Genomic DNA, 13,778 nt, shown 5'->3' on the forward strand with positions numbered 1-13,778 from the left:
ATTGGAATTTTGGATGTTAGAGATCAATATGTAGACCAATGTAGATCAGTGGTGGGATAGCCGATTATTTTGTGCCATTCATCTTGGAGGTGTGTATCTACCGAAACTGCACACGACACATGGATCATGCCATTTCCATATGATTTTAGCTGCACATTAGTATGTCGCAGCACACAATTTGCAGATTACAACGGAATTGCCGCTCTATATTGTAAGAAATATGGGTTCAATTCCTACAAAAGACAATTTCAAAGTTTCATCAAATCGATAGGGGAATCGAACCTTATAGTGTTAGAAAACAATTCAATTCAGTTAAGTCTGCAACCCAACCAACCCGTCACATCCGCCTTACTCCTGCTTTAATCAAATTCTCCTTTTAATATCTTAATATTCCCGATTAAAATAAAATCACACAAATCTGTGTCTGAGTCAGTCTAAAGTCACACTTCCCCATTCAAAATTATCTCATATTATAAAAATCATTATTAGCCACAATTCCTCAATCTGACTTGTACTGCATCAAACTTTTTAATCACTCAAGTGGGAAATTCCAAAAAAAATCAAGCTGTTCAAAATCAAAAAAGGGATTTCAGAACAGCCAATGAATAACTTTTTTTGTACTGATTAATTGAATGATTGTTATTGAACAAAAAGTGAGCCGTGTACAGATTGTGTAAAACAGGAGTGATTTGAGCTCTAATTTTGGAAAGGTTTTTCCCCCGTAAACATGCTGAATATTCAATTTTGGTGAATTTTTGGACGACAGCAGCACAAAATCTTGTTGTTTTTTAAATTCGTACATAATTTTTATGATTATTAAAATACACACATAATCATATCCCCAAAAAAAGAGCATGCGATAACCAGCTAGCCGACTCGAAATTTCCAGAACACAAATATTATTTTGTAAACAAGCTCAAAAACCCCAAAATTGAGTGACATTTCAAAAAAAATCAATTTAAATTCATTAAATGCGCTTCAGTTCTTTTTTGGCAGTAAAAAGTACGCAGTATAATACCTTCGGTGAGTAATTTTAAGAATTTCTATATTTATACAGCTATCATATTCATTCATGATGATAATAATTTCTTGACTCTTTCTTCTTCATGCATTTTTGTGTCTTTATACGGATTTCAGTTCTTTTTTTTGAGCAGCAAAAACATAATACGATACTTGAATGACGAAAGCTTATCAGTTCTTTTTTTTTGAAGTATAACAAAAGGAAGAAAAATATTTGCGATAGCGGTATATGATTTACTGATTTGATTCTTTTTTTCGTATTTTCTCATCACTTCTTAACATTTTTGTAACACTGTTGACTGAGGTGCAGCTAGATGTATAATTGTGAGATGTTGAACAAAGATAGTAGTGTACTCAGAAGTTTTCGATTGCTGGGACAGAAACACAAGTCCTAGATTGGAATACACAAGATCGACATCGTCCAGGAGCTCTAAAAGCATGGCTTTAAAAAGCAATTAGTCAGAATTGAGGTTAGAGATTGATCATCTAAATTTGACAACTGAATTTTAAATTTTTTCATCAAAAGCCTTCAAATTTTCAAAAACAGACCTCTGTCAAGCTCTAATCTCGATTCCATGGACCCTCATCAAACCCCTCAAATCCCCTAACTCCACCCCAGACATCCAACAAAAATTAACCTTTTTTTGCTAATCTGCAAGAAAATAAAATTAAAAATTATCTTTCCAAAGAATTTGTGTCTTTTCCGCTTGAATCGTGGATGACTTTTTACTGTCTCTCTTCTTTCCTTTGTTGATACGAATGGCTCGTCTTTGTTTGGATACCTCACAAACATATCACAGCTTTCATTTACTCTTTTTTGTGAAAAAGTTAAAAAAATATAATATTTTTCTTATAAGTATTTAAACAGAGAAAAAAGAAGGAAAAAAACAGTTTTCATGTGTTAATTAAGCATTTCATAAAGAGTCGTAAATTTGTTTCTTTTCTTCTGCCACAACAAAAACTTTTGGTTTATTTTGGCTTGGCATGTTTTTTTATATTGTTTGAATTGCAAATTTCCGATCTTCATGAAAATTTAACAGCATCTTTTTAGGTGGAATTGGGTTTTTTTCGGGTGTGCAGATTGGTGGATCTAATGTCATTGAGTTTGCAGATTGGTGAGTATCGAATTGATTTTTTAGGTTAGGTTAGGCTACTCAGCGTGTTTGTTGATTTAACTAGCAATCGAGCTAAATTCAAACGATTCATCAACGGCCTACTCCGATCCGTACAAATAATTGTCAAGTGACTGTCATATGGTATTAATGCCATGTGGCCGACACTTGGATACCATGAAAAACTTGTAACGATCATTTACTATTCCAGGAACTGGATCATTAGAAACCTATTGATAAATCCATGAAGTATAGCTACCACTAAGCTACAAGAAGCAGACTCAATTTCTAATATCTGTCGCATACGCTCCAATCTGCGTCTATGACTAACATGACGTCGCATGAGACATGACGTCGCATGAGACATGACGTCATTCAGTATGCATAACAATTGATCAATACGAACGACCTTGATCATCTTTATTACTTCAACCTTTCTGAATTATGACATCATAGCAGATGCATCAGCCTAATGCCCCATAGTAAGATTCAAAAATGACCCCCGTGAGATTAGTCACAGTAAAAAAATCTCAAAAATATCCAGCAATATTTTTGCCTTGACAGTCAAAACCATTTACGTCATTAAAATATACTGAGTAAGATGCTGAAAGCTAATATCCGTTAAACTATCAAATTATTAAATTTATTAGTTTCAAAGCTGTAAAATTTGTCATTGGATGAATTTTTAGAATAAGCAGCTATGAATGCATTTCTTCTGTATTTTTGAGTAGATTTTTTATTTCCATAGAATTTGCATTCATCGATATGATCACGTAAGTGTCATCTAATGATTTATTTGACAAATGTAGTCAACTGGAATTCTTTTAAGCATCATTAGAGCTATGGAATTAATTAAATCCAGACAGTATCTGAATCATGCTTTCAAATTAAGTAATTTAATTATGATTCATAGAATTGATATTTTTTTACTAAAATGCGCTTTAAAAATTAAACCCAAAAATTTCCTTACTTGCTTTTCTGGTACAAAAGAAAAAGAACTACACTCGATCTTCTTTTCAGAACTGCGAAATAATTTTTTTAATATTTGAAAAAAAAAATCCCCAAAATAACAAAACTTTATTTACATACAGAGACATTATTTGTGCGCCGATCATGACGATGAGTTCACAAGAAAAGAAATATGATGACGAAAAAAAAATCTGTTTTCGTTTTAAATCAATATAAAGAGAATTTTTGTTACGCTCGATGTGATGAAATTCTGAGAATAGTGAATATTTTTTTCAAATGTTAGTTTTTGTGGGGTTTTTGGTAATGACGTATAGTTTGAGAGGTGTTAGAAGGTTTGTCTAAAGTTGATCGCTCAAAAAGGCAAATTAGAGTAGATTTTTAAGGATTTTTCTGTGGTATGGACTTGATTTTACATGAACTAAAGGAGAAAAGGAAACTAGCCATTGATCGACCTAGCATATGTCCTAATAGAAGTAGAACTACACTGATAGAAGTAGGTTTAGGTGTTTAAGTGAGTCTACGACCCAACCTTTTTTGAACCCCCTTTTTTGGACCAACATCTTCCATTTTCTAGGAGACTTTCGAGGATTTTTTTGAGACAAAATGTGTTCCGACAAGAAGTAATGAATTCTTAGGTAGTAAGATCATGATACCCTAAATCACGAGGGTATCCGGAAAATGTGAATGTTTAAGTGCTCAATATCCCAAACCCTTTCAAAAATCTCTGGAAACGCTCCTAAACTTTGTCTTTAGTTATAGTCAGTCATTCTTTATTCTATCTTTAGATATCATTGAGTTGACATTTATTTGCCATTTAGTGGTCGTTTTGATTCGATAATAAGTGCTCATTCTGGATGCATCTTCAACAAACTCTTCACAATCAAAGATTAGAGAGTGAAGCTGCTTTTTATATGCCAAGTGTCTTACTGTTTGATAAATTACATCTTTATCCTTTGCCTTGATATTGTTGAAAATAATCAAAAATGTTAAAATGACATCATTTATGAATGACCCTATTAGATATTTTTCCAAAAATTAATAATATAGGCATATTCATATCGGAACATGTCAGCATGAGTCATGACAAATTGAGAAAAACAAAATTCTCGCCACTCCGGAAATATTTGTGCGATTGTTTAATTCACTTTCAAATTAAGACTTAATCTCTCAAATATTTTCAAAATATGAATTTCAGAAATAAACAAGTAGCTTTGAAAAAAAAATTGTACGAGGAAATGCATATTGGAAGGGAGTAATTAAAATCTCATGATCGTTACGAATGAAATATCTAGAATAAATAAAAAAAACTTCGCAATAAAATATATATTCACATAGTTAGACACAAAAAAAAAACTTGAAAAAAATTGTTATTGAAAAATTCACTTTTTAGTGCCTCGCTAGTGACTTGGATATTCATATTATTTACTATTTTTTTATCGCTGTACAAAATAATTATTTTTAAATTAATACACGGCAACCGTGGATGTGAAAAATAAGAAAAAAAAATTATTACGTTAAGGTCAATAGCGTGTGTGTCGCTGCTGATACTTATGGAGAACAAAAAAAAAGACTCCATTTGAAGTTAAAATTGTATTTTAATAATAATTATTTTTTTATTTTCAGAAATTATCCAGAAAAGCTATTTTTAGTAACTTTATCTTTGTATTAAGCATGTGTGTTGATACAGGTGGTTTATGGAAGTTTGACTATTTTTAAATTTAGACTTTAAATTATGCATAATTTTGCCTTGACTACCTTAAATATTTTAAGAAAAATAAACGTTATCATTTTTCATACTTTTAAAGACGATCTTCTTATTCAGTTGATCACAAACTCACACGCTGTGCATACACATGATGCAATAAAAGAAAAATGAACAATTTTTTGTATTTTGAGCGTTGAAAATTTCATCTACAGATTTTATGTGCATTGTACAATTGCTAGAAACAATTCTACACAAATAATGACAAAGGTGAGGCATGACTCACCGATATGCGATTTTAGTGCTTTTTTGACAAGATTTATTTGAGTTGTAATTTAACGGTTTTTTTGGTTTTGAAAAATTTAAAGTTCAATTTCATCGTTAAAATTTTGAAGTTCAAAATTTTCGTTGAATTTTTGAATTTTATATTTCCGTTATGCATTTTATAATCAAAAAATCAGTTTTTTGCATTTTTAACACTTCTTCAGCTTTACTGCTGCTTACTTTTAACATTTTATTTCAAAAATAAGCAATTTAAAAGCCAAACATTTAAATTAAATTCCAAAAGTCATTGACACACCTCTTAAAATTCTAAAAGCTCAAATTATTTTTATCAAAACAGCCTTATTTTGATCTTTAAAGTCACATCAAGTCATGTCCCACTCCAACTCAAAATTAAAACTAGCAAAAAATTCATCATAAAAAAATGACAAAAGAGCTGAATGTCACTTCATTCAAGATATTTTTGCCTGTAAAATTGTCTCAAATTATTCCAAAAAAAAATTAAATATAAACTTCAACAAAAGTCGACCAACCTCGAAATCCAAGGTGATTTACAGCAAAAAAGAAATAATATTTTTTTAATAAGGAACGAAGAAAATCAAAAAGTTGCTTTTGTTCTCCACCAACAATGCTAATTAACTCATTTAGTTTTCGGTTATATAAAAAATATAAAAAAAAGTAAAGAAAAAGTCACATTTGTTAAATATTAATGTCGTCCGTATAAAAACCCATCTTCAAAGTCATCATCAACAAACATCTAAAGGAATAACTATTTACAATTAGCATCAGCATGCAAGTCTCTTTTTAGCGCATTTTTGAAGAAAAAAGGCAGCTTTATAAAAACAATTTGACTGTATCGTTAATCAGACATTCTAGAGAGATAAGCTTTGTTAGATTAGTTTTACTGAGTTATTGGCGCATCAAATAGTCATTAAGCTTCTAATCATTTCTAAATTCGATAATTAATGATTTTAATTTCATTCATATTTCATTTGTCAACAAACTTGAAGTTGGCTACGAATGAAAAATTGAACTTGGAGATAAATCTGAAGTTAGCTATAACTGAAAGATTTGAACTCGGAAAATTTGAATTTGGAATGACCGTTACAGATATTATTTTCTATTTGACAAATTTTTACAAAAATACATTCAAATTTTAGAAAACCGTTAGAAAATTTGAATTGTAAAAAACGGTAAACGAGATGACAAAATGCGTTAAAGTCACTCGAAAGGAACGAGCACTTGTATAAATCTTTTATTTCGTCTCTCCATCTTCACAGTGCACTTAAAGCTTGTCGACTTTACTTCTCTTAGATTTTCTTTCATATATGTGCATTCATAAATGCATTTCTGAATGTTATTTGCATGAGAATTTTGTTGTATAGCTGTTTATCTCAATGTATATGAAAAATTTTATATTTTTTGTGTTTGCATCTTACACAAAAAAATGTGAGAATAAATTATTATTTTTTGCATATTTTAATTTAAAATGAAAAAAAGAGAGAAATAAAAAAATTTAATTATTTTTATGAAGTTTTTTTTTCTTATCCTATCGCGATTTAAATGCTACTGCTGTTATGTGCTGTGTGTATATTTTTTTATTATTCTTTTTTATTTATACTTATTATTATTATTTTTTTTTTCAAAAAGGGGAAAAATAGCGTTATTCCTCGGCTCTTTCCTACAGCACAAAAAACCTTGAGCTTTTTCACTGTTTCAACTCAACACGAATCGCTGATTGTTGTAGTTGCTATTTTATTTATTACTTTTTTGTCATTACTTTATTATTTTAATTTTTTTTCTCTCGGCTGCATTATTATTGTAAAAATTACTCCCTTGCATATGTACAGTAATGACTCGGTGCTTTTTTTTTATTTTGTTGCTTCCAAAGAAGTTCAGAGGAAAAAAAGTATTTCCAAGCAGCTCTCAATAAATGCGGTTTCCTCATCAACTTTTTTTGTTGCACATTTTTCTACCTAATTTTGTGAGTCTAGATTCTGGGGTTTGCGGTTTGTCTAAGATTCATGCATGCATACAAGCTTAATAATGATCCGATTAATAATTTCATTCTTCTAATTAGCCTGGAAAGTATACGGCGTAGAAATGGACGAATATCCGGCTTTAAGGCGACTTGACTCTGGTCGGACTTAAGCCTTTAAAACTGGTAACTGAATAGCTCCTACCCAAATCCCAACTTCTTACATAACATCAACAATCATTACTCCAATAAAAAGTCTAGCCAGTTTACATTCCATAAATAATAAAATTATTACTCAAGTCCCCGGATTTAATCTATAAATTTGAAATTTTTGATAAACCAATCGCAAAAATTCACTGAATTGGACCTTATCTCTTCTACTTAAAGAAAATTAAAAATGAAAACCAAAACCACTCCTTTAACTACGTCTTACAATTTTTTGTCAAAGATAAGCTTTGAGGTTAATTTAGAAAGCTTAAAATTTGAAGGAAATAGCATTATTTTGTATGTCAACTAAGGTTATTGGAAGTAAGTTGAAGTGTTTGGTAGAGAATTTTTTGAAGTAGTTGGGTTTTTGGATGACTTATCTAACTTCTCAGATCTCTCTTATTTATATCTTAAGGACAAACCAAATCGATCAAGATAGCATTGAAATTAGAATTTAGAATTCTCAATCGGTAGCCAGCGATAGAGCTATCTCCAAAGAGCACCTATAAACGGCAAACATGGCCAAAACCTCAACAAAATTTCCCATAACCTAAAAGTTCATTAAAACTTTAATTTCTTTCAATTTAAAATTTTTATATCATCCTTAAAATAATTTTTAAAAGCTTGATCCAAATTAATATACAATAGCACCACCTGTCTATGCAAATGGGATCATAAAGAAAGCGTGGGCATTGTCGACTTAAACAGATTGAGCACGATTTCGTGACGATAAAAAAAAATTTAGTATGGGCAATTGAGGAAATCCCTGTCAAAGGTTCTGCTTTTATTGGCTAACTTTTTGTTAACGAAAATTAAATTTTGAAGTCCAAGGAAAGGTTTATTCTGGGATATTTTGATATTTGTAGATTAGAGAATGATGATCATCATCCCTGACACCCAAACCTCAAAAAGACACAACTAAATACTAATCTACAATCTAAATAATCCCCAACAACTTCAAATGCGCTTCAATCTCAGAACCAAAGCCGATCTTTTGTGATTTTAATTCTCCCCATCATTGCAGCAGCATTAAGCAGTAGCAGCAAAAAACAAAAAAAAAAGAATTTCAATGATTCTCCTAAACATGACATTGTATATAGTGTATGCATACCTCACTGTATTTCATTTCATGTTTCATTTTATTATATTTTTTTATAAAAAAAAAGACTGAAAAAAGCGATGTTTCAAGGTATCTCAGTGTAATTTAATGTTTTTATACTCAGATAGACTTTGGAGTTTTTTTTTCTCTCTTTTTGCAGCACAGAAAAAAACACGACTTCGTAGCAGGATAATTATTTCAATGTGAAATTGTTGAATACAATCGTAAAAATTCCTTATATGTATGTTGTGTGTATGGCAACATTTCATGCGAACTTTCAACTTAACAGCGATAAAAAAAAAAACATTCAGTGAAAATAAAAGCATGGCGAAAAAAAACATAAATTTATTTAACATGAATAAAAGAAAAAGAAAAAAGAAAATAAGAAATGAGAAAAGAAGCAATTTTTCCGTTCCGAGAAAACGGGAAGGAGATTTTTGAAATATTTTTTATATTTTACTTTTTTTTTTCGTAAACAACTCTATAGAAATTCTCATGTTTTTTATGACGAACGTCGATAAACCGCTAATCATCAATGCTATAGAGCAAAAAAACACAACAAACTATTTCAATTTTATTTCATTTTTTGTTTTCATTTCAATCGCTGATTTTTGTGTACAAGTGGATGCATGCAGTCGCGTTTTGTCTTGATCGACAAACTTAGTCATTAAAGATCTTGGTCTGAGATTGGCAAGTGATTATGTAATAATTCTGAGTTTGAAATTGACTTGAACTTTTGATGGTAAAATTGATTCTAGTCGACTTGACTCTGTATGTAGATCCCAAAGTTACTCTCCGTGTGGCGGCCATATAGCCATACGGCTTACATTGGGTGTTAATAAAATGAGTTTAATCTCTATAATTCTCAAGTCGAAATCTAGCAATTAGTTAGGAGACACAGTTTTCTTAAAGAAGTAACAAATGCCATTCCTACCCAAGAGACGCAAAGGATCCTCCATTACCAACCATTTGAAATAACCACAGAATCCATATGAATTATAAATGGAACCTTTTCGTCACTCAGGCCATAAAAGATCAGAAATTAACATCAATATTTATTTAAACGAGCCTTAAAATCAAGTGATGAACAGAGATAGAAACAGAAATGTGTTATACTTATTCCAAGAAACTGAGATAATGTCGTCAAGTGGCTATATATATAGAAGGACAGTAATTAAGAATTCGAGGTGTTTTTTTTTTTGATTAAGCATTATAGGAGGTCAATTTTTAGATTGAGATTTTAGAAATTTCCTTTAAAATAATTTGTAATTCACATTTTCGGGAACTTTTCATGCCCAGCTATATATATAGTTTAGCCCAGACCTTAAGATCCTTATCTGCATATTACATGTATCACAATTCAGTCGTGGTTTAAAGAATAACGGTTCAATGCACAATTCAAAACATACATTCTATTAAAGGAGATTGTTGCCTCTAAAGGAAGACCGCTAGTTTATTATTCAGTACAAATGTCTGATTCAAAAAAAAGGAACAAATCATTTTAATTGAATAAATTTAATACAAAATTTTTATTGAATTCGTGGAAATTGTGTTCCTCAAAAATAATAAAATCGACAGTAATTTTGATAAGACATAACCTTGTTTTTTTTTTCAGTTTAATTAGGGTAGATTTTTGAAATGTATTAAAAAGTTTGATGTAGCTCCAAAAAATCCCCAAGAAAAATCAGCTTTTGGTTGTAAATTTTTTGGAAAATCTTTCGTTAATATTTCCTAAACATGAATCGATTTTGGCATTGAAAGGCCATTTGTAATAACATCTAGCATGTGGCAATATGAAAAAATATCTTTAATGGTCATTCGTGTGGATGAAAAATTAAGTTTCTTTTGAATTTCAATTTAAAATTGGAAGTTTAAATTAATTTTTGATCAAATCTTTGGATTTTCATTGAAAAAACTTTAATTTAAGACCTAAAATGAACAAAAAGTCTCAAAAAATCACCGAAATAAGCCACAAAATAATCCTTCCCGGAAGTTCTAATAAAAACCTCAAATTTGATCAAATTTTAAAAATTTTTGTTACTCAGAACTTGGAAAACTTCCAAACTTTAAGTTTACGTGCACTATTGCATGTTTCATCCAAAAATTCATCATTCAACCCAGGATGTGTGCCTATCTAACTGCAAACAAGTGACAAATTATTTTCAAAACAAGATTCAGAATTTTAAACCATAAATTTCATATTTCTTTTGTAAATAATCTATGACTATGCCTTATTCGCTGTCAAATTTGAATACAATTTTGGATCAAAACAAATGACTAGACTGTCTGGTCTGGTGAAATGCAAGTTTGATTACTAATATTAAAAATGCGTTCATATGACATGGTGACTTTGCTGTCAAGTGACAGTTTTTGTTATTTCTATTTTATTCGCAATTTTTTTTTTATCTAACTTCGCACTAACAAAAAAACTGTCATTTCTTGTGATGTCGAGTGAACAAGAGCACAAGAAATGTAAAAAAATTAACTTTTGAATTGTTTATAAATGATGTCCATAAGAAGGTTTTTATGTCTTAGTGACTGCTGATTAAAAATCCAAATTTGAGGATTTAAAATCCAAAATTCATTAAAATTTAAAATTTGACGAAGAAAGTTCAAAATGTAATCAAAAAAAATTCAAAATTTGGTTATTGAAAATTCAAACTTTTGAAGAATTTTGACATTAAAAATTCAAAATTATGAAAATCGTTGAAAGTTGAAAATTTTAAATTTGAACAATTTTAAATGTTTTAAACCTTCAGATCCACTTTCTCAACTTATGTTATATAACTTAATATTGAAATCTCCATTTAAGGATGCAATTAATGGACATCATTTATAAACAACGTCTTAAGAAGAACAAAAAACAATGTTGAACGATAAAAAAATTATTTTACTTACGTCTCTCGCTTATTCTTTAATTTTCCGCCTTTTTCCAACTTCTTATATATGAAGCACACAGAGAAGAATCAACACAAGACCCAACAATTTTCATATATTTTTTTATTTTTTTATATTTTTTTTCTTCTTCTCTTTCTTGAAAATTATGTCTAATGGTATGAAGGTTGAATTATTATTTCAATGTTTTTTTTATGTGTTATTTCTTTGGAATTCCTCAAAATACTGTGAAAAAATGATTACTCATTTGAAAATCGTGTTTTTAATATGAATTTAATATTCCTCAAGCACAATTTTTAATTCACATACAAAGGCGATCGTTTTTCGTTTATTTGTCACACTAGCAATTTTTATAATTCTTATTTTTTTATGAAATCTCGTTCGGGTCTGTTTTTATTATTGTGATCTTCAGTTGAACGACCACTGTGAAATTTTCCACCCAAAAATATAAAATAAATTCTGTTTTTATTGGCAATCAATCACGCACACAAAATATATATCAAAACATTCTTAACATGACCACGAGAAAACTAGCATGTACTAGCAAAAGAGCAATTTTACGACTTTTCTTTTTTTATTATTTTCCACACACAATATCTTCATAAAATATGTATTTTTCTCCTCTTTCTGTTTTTTTTTTTTATATATATTGTATTAATACTTTGAGGAAGAAAAAAAGTGCACAATAATTTTTCTTTCTTTTTTTTTTTGTTGTTCAGCTCTTCAACACACAACAAAAAATCACTGCGGAGAAAATGCACAAACGTCTTGCTTGCTCAACGAATAAAATACAAATGCACACCGTTTTATTTTGTTTTCGTATGGAATGAATGAAGTTTCCTGTGATAAAAAAAAAATGCTGAATGAAAAAAAATAAGTAATAAGAAGTGGAAGAATATAAAAAAATTCTCTCAAATATACAACACAATTTTTATTTTCTCTCGCCGAGCTTCTCTCTCAAAAGTCTGGCCCAATGAGTATATACTTTTTTATAAGTATTACTGGAAATAATGTTGATTTTTACTCAATTTAATTTTTTTTATATGGAAAATTTTAAAGTCATTATTAACTTTTTTGTATTTTTTAAATAAAATTGAAAAAAATTAATAGAATAAAATTTTATTTGGGTTTTTTTGTTTTTAAGTATTTTGTTGACTAGTGACTGGGTGACACATGTGTCTAATTTTTGTACGAATTTATAAAAATTTGTTTTTTAAAATTTAAAAGAAAAACTGAATTGCCAGACATTGTTATTAAGTTTTTTAACTATCAATTTAGAATGAATCTAGCGATCGAGAAGTTTGACACTTAAAACTCTAGGTACGTTCCTATTAGTGCCATATAGAGCTCGAAGCCAACTAAGTATTTTTGTGTAAAAGTCAGCTCAATTCGTCATGCATTTTGCAGAGTTCGAAATCAATTCGGATTTTTATTCGAAAAGTCGACTTGACTAGATTTAAGTTAACTAGATTAGACTCTTTTTACGATTCTGGACGACTTTGAGCTCTGCGATATTTATCTCATGTCCGCAACAGGATCGCATACATCTAAAACTCACGCAAATTTTAAGGATGAGCCATGACCTTCTCATCTAATTCTATATCAAAAGATACCCTTCAAATCTCAAAAACTAAAACAATACAGACATCAACTGACATAAAAAGATTCAAATTCACAGATATCCAATTTTCATAATTATATCAAGCAATATTCAGCATAAAAAAAAGTAATTTCAAAATTACAAAGGAACAAAAAAAAATTTAAATTCAATAAATCAGAAACTTAAAAAAAACTAATTTAAATTTTTTTTTGTCATCCCAACCCCAGCTCTAAAAAATTCCTCACTGGCAACCGAACACAAAAAAACCTCACTAATTCTCTCATTCTCTCAATCCATCGACGAAAAGAAGAAAAAAAAACTCTTTTTTGTGCCATGTGATTTCATTGCTTTACCAAACAAATTTTCAAAGCATTGAATTGATGCTGATTCGAGTTGTAATCTCAAATACATAATAATGACGTTTGTTATTGTTTTGTTGCTTCAAACGCACCACATGTTTTTTGCTGTATGTATGTACGGAGAAATTGAAAGCATGCGATTTCGTCTTCTTTTGAATTTGATGATATCATTTTGGGGTTTTTCTTTTTTTTTTTTTGGATGTAAAATATGAATGATGTGTATTAATAGAAGCGGTTGTGCTGCTCGTTTGTTATCGTACCATAGATGGATGAAAGGAAAGGAGAAAGGATATAACATACAACATAAAAAAAAAAGTTGCTGCAAAAATTTTTATCGCGCTAATGTATTTTTTTGTAGCATGGGGGGAGGTAGGGTGGCACAAAAAAAAATTGCTTCCCATTTTTATTTTCACTCAGTAATTTTTTTTTTTTTGCGCTATAATGAATACATTCAGAAAAAAACTCATTTTCTTCCTCAGCACAATATTTTTTATCAAAAGCAGCAGAAAAAAAATGAGAGAAGAAAGAAAAAAAAACTATGCGTTTTGTTGTTGT

The 13,778-nt window shown here is 29.7% G+C and overlaps 1 protein-coding gene across 1 annotated transcript in view; it reads right to left on the reverse strand.

The window, feature by feature from the left end:
- LOC139089869 (uncharacterized) overlaps nucleotides 1-12,059 on the reverse strand; it is a 32,024-nt gene extending 19,965 nt beyond the window's left edge. Inside the window, exon 1 of the mRNA XM_070639503.1 lies at nucleotides 11,268-12,059. The gene's annotated coding sequence lies outside the window, so the exon portion shown is untranslated. The remainder of the gene's footprint in view (nucleotides 1-11,267) is intronic.
- Nucleotides 12,060-13,778: the final 1,719 nt, after the last annotated feature.

This window comes from Chironomus tepperi, unplaced genomic scaffold (assembly GCF_022539635.2).
Source record: "Chironomus tepperi strain 1889 unplaced genomic scaffold, CSIRO-AGI_Ctep_v1 contig_196, whole genome shotgun sequence".
Lineage (NCBI taxonomy): Eukaryota > Metazoa > Arthropoda > Insecta > Diptera > Chironomidae > Chironomus > Chironomus tepperi.